Genomic DNA, 8205 nt, shown 5'->3' on the forward strand with positions numbered 1-8205 from the left:
TCCTAATGGCTAAAAGGTCACTATAAGTAGGAATCGATTTGACAGCAGACAACATGAACAATGGCTACTGACGTTAAAGATCTCTTCATGCACTTATCTGCCATCTGAATGACTTTAGTGAAACATCTCTGAAGATCTTTTGCCCATTTTCTTCTTTTTTTTATTTTTGTATTATTTTTAGTTTTATTTTTTATTGTGATTTGGATGAAGGTTTACAGAGCAAATTCACTTTCCATACAGTGGTTCACATATACTTTGCCTCATGACATTGACCACAATTTACCACAATGCAACAGCTCCCCTCCCACTTCCTCCCCTTAGTAACCTCCTCCCTGTGTCCATCCCTCCATGCACTCCTGCCCCCTGAGCTGTCTCCCTGTGCATAAGCAGCCCTTCTTTCTCCCAAGATTGTTCTCTCCAAGGAGTGTATCTACTTGAGGTAAATGTTCAACTCATATGACTGTCTTTTGTTTGGCTGGAAACCACAAGTGTGTTGCCCATTTTCTAATTGAATTTTTTTCTCATGTCAAGTTTTTATATTTTGGAGATATGAGTTTTGTCAGATAGCTGATTTGCAAATATTTCTCTCTGTAGCTTATGTCTTTATACTCTTAACAGAGTCTTTCATAGAGTAAAAGTTTTGATGAAATCCAATTTATCAGCTTTTGTTTTATGGATCTTGTTTTTGAGTTCATGTCTAAGGACTCTTCACAAGTCAGAAGTCTAGAAGATCCCTCTTATGTTATTTTCTAAAAGTTTTATGGTTTTACATTTAAGCTCATGATCCATTTTGAGTTAATTTTTTATAAGGTGGGAAGTAGAGGTTAATTACTTCCTACGAATGTACAATTGCTCCAGCACCATTTGTTGAAAAGACTATCTTTCCTCCATTGAATTGCTTTTGTGCCTTTGACACATATCAGCTGGATATACTTGTGTGGGACTATTTTATTCCTTTCCATTAATATATGTACTTAGCCTTCTGCCAGTACCATGACTCTGTGTGCATGTGTGTGTGTGTGTGTGTGTGTGTGTTTGGGTGAAAGTTTATACAGTAAATTAGTTTTCCATTCAATAATTTATACACATTTTGTTTTGTAACATTAATTGCAAGTCCCTGAATATAACAGCACTCTTCCTACTTCTTCTCTGGTTTCACCATATCCATTCAACCTTCTTTCCTGCCCCTTCCTGCTTTCTGAGCTTTTTTTGGAGCAAATGCTGCCTTCATGGTCTCATATGGTTAATTGTTCTCGTGAGTATGTTCCTCATGAGAGTTACTGTGCACTTTATTGGTCTGCTGTTGTTTGGTTACAAGGTGTTCCCTGGGGATGGGTTCAGTTCTAGGTTTGAAGGGTGTCTAAGGGCCACAATCTCAGGGGTTCCACAAATCTCTATCAGACCAGGAAGTCTGGCATTTTTTTATGATTTTGAATTTTGTTTCACATTTTTCTCCCATCTGTCCAGGGGGTTCTGGAATACTGATCAGAGTGGTTAGTAGTGGTAGCCAGGCACCATGTGGTTCTTCTGGTCTCCAGGTACTGGAGGCTGTGGTTCATACCATCCATTAGTCCTTTGGACTCTTTGTTTCCTTGAGTGATTTTTTTCACTCTTCTTTACTCTGGACAGTGAGAGACCAATCATCTTAGATGGCCACTTGCTGGCTTTTAAGATCCCAGTTGCTATTTACCACTTTAGGGTACAGAACATTGTCTTTGTGAACTGTGTTATGCCAGTTGACCTAGATATCCCCTCAGACTGTACCACCGTCTTCATTAACGTGGTTGTATAGTAAGTCCCAAAATAAGGAAGAGTGAGTCTTCCCACTTTATTCTTTATTTTCTAAATTGTTTCAGCTATTCTAGCTCCCTTGCCTTTCTATATAAATTTTAAATAAGCTGATGTATATCTATAAACAATATTGGTGTGACTTTGATCAGAATTGTGTTAAACAATGCTTACCTTTGAATACTTCTGTAACTCAGCATCATCAGCAATCTGTGTGTCCAAAGTGACAACCTAAATTTATAAGAAAATAAGATATCAGAAAATAAGATTTCCAATATTTGTAAAACCCTACAAAAAAAGAATTGTGTTAAACATGTATACAGTTTTCCCCCACTATCCAAAAGTGGAGCATTCCTATGAAACCTACTGTAATTCAAAAAGGTGTAAAGCAGAGAAGCAGTCACCATTAATTTATATGGGAAAAACTTTTGAGCATTCCCAGTCCCCAAAAATGACCTACCAAATCACACCAAATGAAATATAAACCAAAAGTAATATAGTGTTAATAGACATAGTTCAAAGCTACAGTGGCTTGATGCTGAGGTGCTGAGTGTAATTCCTGGGGAAGAGCTTGGTGATGCCATGCTTTCTGCTTAGGGTGTGCACTGCTTCTTCAGCAGCTTGCTGCAAAACAAATGTCGAAAGCCAGTTTTGCTTTTTGCCTTTTTTTGTGAAAGTGAAAATCCTCTTTGGATTTCTTTAGGTTAGCGAAAACAGGTACTAATGTAGTTCTTTTCATAAAAACGAAGTGGTGTAAAGCTAACTTTCAAAAACAGGGATACTTGTATCAGTTTGGGGAGAATTTATATCTTTATTATGTTGAGTCTTCCACCCCATGAGTATGGTATGCCTCTCCATTTATTTAGAGCTTTGTTTTCTTTCATTAGCGTTTATAGCTTTCATCATTCAAACTCTGCACATTTGTTAGATTTACACCTAAGTATTCTGGTTGTTTTTTTTTTTTTGGAGTAATTGCAAGTATTGTATTTTTTATTTTTTTGTCCACAAGTTCATCACTCGCATGAAGAAATACAATTGATGCTTGTGTATTTATCTTGTATTCTGCAACATTAGCTGAACTCACTTATTGGTCCTAGAAGGTTGTTCTGTAGATTCCTTGGGATTTTCTATGTAGATAATCATGTCATCTGCAGATAGGGCCAGTTTTCTTTTTGTCAGTCTAATATATATGCTTTTTATTTCTTTTTCTTGCCTTATTACATGGGTATGATTTCCAGCATTATGCTGAATAAAAGTAGTAAGAGGAGATTTTTGCCTCTTCTACCATCTTTGAGGAAAAACATGCAGTCTTTCACTATTATATATAATGTTATCAGTAGGTATTTCACAGATGTTCTGTATTAAGTTAAAGAAGTTCCTCTGCTATTCCTATTTTTCTAGGAGTTTTTTTCCCCTAAATTATTAATAAGGACTGAATTTTGCCAAATGCTTTCCCCACATCAATTAATATAGTTATGTGATCTCTCTCTCTTTTTATTTTAATCTTATTAATGACTTATTTTTGAATATTGAACCAGGTTTTATGTCCCTGGAACAAGACTCACTTGATCATAATGTATAATTCTTTTTATATACTGATGAATTATTTTCCTAATATTTTGTTAAGAATTTGCATCTATATTAATGAGAATATTGTTTTATAGTTTTCTTTTGTTATACTATCTTTGTCTGACTTTGGTATTTGGGTACTAGCTTCACGATGAATTGGAAAGTATTACCTCAGCTTCTGTTTTCTGGAAAATGAAGTAAAGAGCATTTCATTACATAAAATGGCACAGCCAGAATGTGAATACATGGTTTCTGATTATAGATCTAGCTCTCGGGGGCTGAGGGCCCAGCTGAAGTTAGAAATCAAAATTTGTAGTGTTAACAGTCCTCGTATCTGGGTGAATTTCTCTGGCAGGTTGAACACAAAACAAAGAGGTGGAATTACTGAATAGAGCCAGGGTTGACATTTTATTAAGGACAAAATGTGTGGAGTGTATTGGCAAGAGAAGGACCAAGGTAATGACAGTGTAGACAAAGAATTAGTCAAGGCAGCAAGGGGCTGATAATATTCAGGGGAGCTGGTGGATCAAAGTTGTCAGACATTTCGATGGGGTAGAAAAATAGGTGGCAGTGGTGCCAGTTAGAGTATGAGACTATAGGAAGTATAGGAAGTTGTGGTTAAGAGGGACATGTTAAAGATTCTAGGTAAAACGGATCCTGGAGGTGGCAGTGTTTGGAGTATAGGTGGCTGAAAGTTGTGGGGGTAGGTGGAGGAAAGGCAAATAGTTCAAGGTCAAGAAACCCAAGCACAGAAAGGTCAAGTCACCTGCCCAAGATCACACAATTTGTCACTGGGAGAAATGGGATTTGAAACAGACTCACAATCCAGAAATTCTCTAGTGAACATGGGGGCAAAACCACAGGGATGAGGAATGGTGGGCATAAGGAGGGAAGGTGATCATACAGGCAGATAAGTGATTCTCAAAAGAGAGAGGTTTTTACCAGCATCCCCCCCAAAAAAACAAACTCACTGCTGTTGAGTCAGATCTGACTCATAGCGACCCCTCCTTGGGTTTCCAAGGCATTATCACTACAGAAGTAGATTGGCCAATCTTCCTTCCAAGGAGTGGCCAGTGGGTTTGAATCACCAGCCTTGTGATTAGCAGTCAAATGCCTTAGCACTATGCTAACACGTGGACAAGTAATGACTTAGAAGCAAAATTAGAGTAGAAGGAGGATACTGACCCCACATTTGCAATTATTCATTCCTAGACTTTTTAGGTTTCTCTACGCCACTCCTCGGAAGGAAGGTTGGGCAATCCTACTTCTGTAATGATACTGCCTCGGAAACCCAAGGAGGGGTCGCTATGAGTTGGGGCCGACTCGACGGCAAACAACAACAACAACAACACACTATGCTTTAGTACTGAGGACATTTAGGTAAAAGACATAAGTCTTTCCCACAGGAACGTCACAGTGTCCAGCAGGGAAAGGCAGGCATATGAGCCCTCCACCAAACACAGCGACTGCTGCTGTTTGGAACCTCTGGGGTGACTGGTCTGGCTGGAGGAAATGCTGGGCTGGTGAGATCAGGGTCAGGAGAGATGCACAGAGAATGTGATGCTCAGCCTTAAAGGGAATCCACCACATGGGCATGAGGTTGTGAAAGGGTGGCTGAGGATGAGCCTGGTGCCTTTAGAGATCTCCACATGGCCTTCTGGGGGAGTGCTCAGGGTTTGAGGGCAGGCAGGGAGTAGATGGCAAATGAAGTTCCTCGGAGGCAGTTCTATGTTGTGTCTGCACCCTAGCCTGAGTGTCAAATATGGAGTAGAACAACAGAGAACAATTTGCATTTCAGAAAATGTGGAAATGCAGGTCACAAAACAAAACAAGATATAGTGTGACCACAACAATGTAAAATGCATTAGTGGACTGGAACATGTAAAATTAAACAGCCAGCTTCCTAGAGGAGGATTATGTTCTCTTTCTTTTTCAGGAAGCTTCATTTATCATGCCCAGCACATAGTTTTTACAAAAACATGTGGTTAAAAAAAAAAAAAAGGAACAAGCATAGGGTTACCAGAATCATATTTTCCTGCCTGGAAAGTAGTCACAAGAAAACAATACAGAAGAGCTACTCTGTGTTTACCCTTCTTTTCTGGATGTGAGGCTGCTCCCTGGTCTTCCTGATCTAAAGGAGAACTGTGGTGATGATGGCAGTACAGGAAGGGCTAGGGGACCCAGAGAGCAAATGGACTCTAATGGGGTCAGCAGCAGGTGTGGCTGCAGAAAGACAAAAGGCTCTAGGGTACATAGATCTACCTGCCTACAGAGACACATAAACTAGGAAAAGCTGAGGGCTGTTTGAGAAGAAAGTTGATTGACTAAAGAGTTGACTGAACAGACAACAGGCAATGGAATGAAAATGCATGATTCCACGTTGGATTGGAATCATGGGGAAGATGTAGCGGACAAATGATTTTATCAGGACAACAGCAAAACGTGAATATGGATTATGAATTAGAAAGCAGGACTGGATCATGGTTCAAATTCTTGAGTTTGGTCATTTTTCTGTGGTTATATAAAAGAATGTCATTATTAGGAAATGCACCCTGAAGTATTTAGGAAATATTTAGGAGCATGGTGGTTGCAATTTAGTCTTCTAGCCATAGTCCTCTCTATTGTGATGTGTTGTAAATCCTGATTTCTACACCTATAAATTTGGTCTTACTTTGGAGTGAGTTGTCCATTATGTTACTGAAACAGGATTAAGGTGAGATATATCTTGAGTTAGGAGCTCTGGTAGCATAGTACCTAACACATTTGACTGCTAACCAGAAGGCTGGCGGTTCAAACCCACCAGCCATTCCTTGGAAGGAAGGTTGGACAATCTACTTCCATAGTGATACTACCTCAGAAACCCAAGGAAGGGTCACTATGAGTCGGATCTGACTTGATGACAGTGAGTTTGTTTTTGTGTTTTAATATCTTGAGTCACTGCCTTACTAGAGAGGATGTAACTCAAGTCACCACCCTTAATTTCCTTGAAATTATGGTCTGCATCCAATATATCTGAATGCTCTGACAAAGGTCTCTCTCTTACTCTGGATTCTGCATCTGGTTTGTCATCCTCTGACCTCTGGTTCTTGAGACTTGAGACAGCAGCCAATTGTCTGACCTGTTGATTTGGGTTCTTTGGCCTTGCAACCATGAGAATGAGGAGAATCTTCCTGACTGATGCCTGACACCTGGATTTGAAACTTACCAGGCTTTACAAACATGTGAGCCTTTTCCTTGGTGGTTCATGAGTTCTGTGAGAAATTATGGCAAATCATGGAATCCCAAGACACGAGGAAGAGTACTGAAGGGAGGAGGAGTAGCTGGTGTTAGAGATATTGGAGTGGTACAGCAGTTTGGAAAAGTTAGACATTTGGGTCATCTTTAATCTTCATCTCATAGAGATTACCCTTGTCCTTATCCTTCTAAAAGAAATTATTTGAGCAGTTGGTATCAGAATGGTGGGGCTTACTGCAATGGCCCAGACTTACCAGAATATGTGGTTTTGGAGAAAAAAGGGTAAAAGAGAGAACGAGAAACTTTTGGTTTCTGGATGGGATTAAAAACCACTCATGGGTTGAAGCTGCTGTTGTTTTGTAATCAGTTACCCAGCACAAAAACTGTTATTGTTGTTATGTGCTGTTGAGTTAGACCCGACTCATAGTGACTCCTCCTTGGGTTTCTGAGGTAGTATCACTACAGAAGTAGATTGCCTAACCTTCCTTCTGAGGAGTGGCTGGTGGGTTTGAACTGCCAGGCTTCTGGTTAGCAGTCAAGTGCTTTTAGGCACTACGCTACCAGAGCAGCTATTAATGGAAAATAGGAATAATGGATCTAACCACTGAGAAATTGGCTAGTTGGATGCATATAGAGATATAGAGTGATAAGGAAAGGGCAAGACTTATAATTCTTTGGTTTCTATTATCACTAATAGTTCTAATAGCTGGGAAAAAGAATGTAGGTGTGGATTGTAGCATTGAACCAAGCCCAAATCTTGTCTGGTCAAAGCTACCACCATTAATCTCAGGACCAACTTGGAAAGAAAAAAATATATTGAAACAACAGAAGTACCCCTAGGTAGTCTGGGAGGGGAATGGAGAAAACCAAGAAACTATTGAAAGCAGGGCGTTTATTGTAAAGAAGTTGCTTCAGTTTGTAGATTGGTATCATCAGCTTCCTGAGGAACTGTTACTAAAATGTATTGTGAGAGCAACTAATTTAGGGGCAGTGTCTTAAGTTTTGATTGCTACAGAATGGAAGAATATGTGGTTGGATTGATGGAAGACCCATGACTCACTATGGAATAGTCATGAATGATGATAGAAGATCCAGTTATACAGCAGATTAACCCAGAAGGGATGGCCTAGACTAGACTAGATAGAATTTGCAGTGAGATTTGTATACCCTGAGAGGAAAATTGCCTCTTCTCCTCTAAATCCCTGTGGAACACTCCAGATGAAGTAGCTAGTGTGCTGCTTATGTAAGCCATAGTGGAATGGCTTTATAGTGATCAGAATATTCATCCAATGACCCTTACAGGTCATGGCAGATATGGCAATCAAGGGATCCCCTTCTATATGTGCATCCCATGTAGTAACCTTGCTTCTGTGAAATGAAGCAACAATCCGAGAAGCTGTATTAGGTCAGCTTCCCCATATGGGTCTTACAGATACAAGAAACATAAAGGTGCTTCATAGGAGAATGGGAAAAGGAAATGGGGAAAGAACTTACCCTAGCAAGACAGATATTTTAAGATGGTGACTAACAAATGGGATGAATGTAGGGACATTGATGGAGTTGAGACAAAGATTCTAATACAACACTACAGGAGGTTAGGTGGACCGATGGAAA

The sequence above is a fragment of the Orycteropus afer genome, unplaced genomic scaffold (assembly GCF_000298275.1).
Source record: "Orycteropus afer afer isolate SDZICR_OR568_19922 unplaced genomic scaffold, OryAfe1.0 scaffold00311, whole genome shotgun sequence".
Classification (NCBI taxonomy): Eukaryota; Metazoa; Chordata; class Mammalia; order Tubulidentata; family Orycteropodidae; genus Orycteropus; species Orycteropus afer.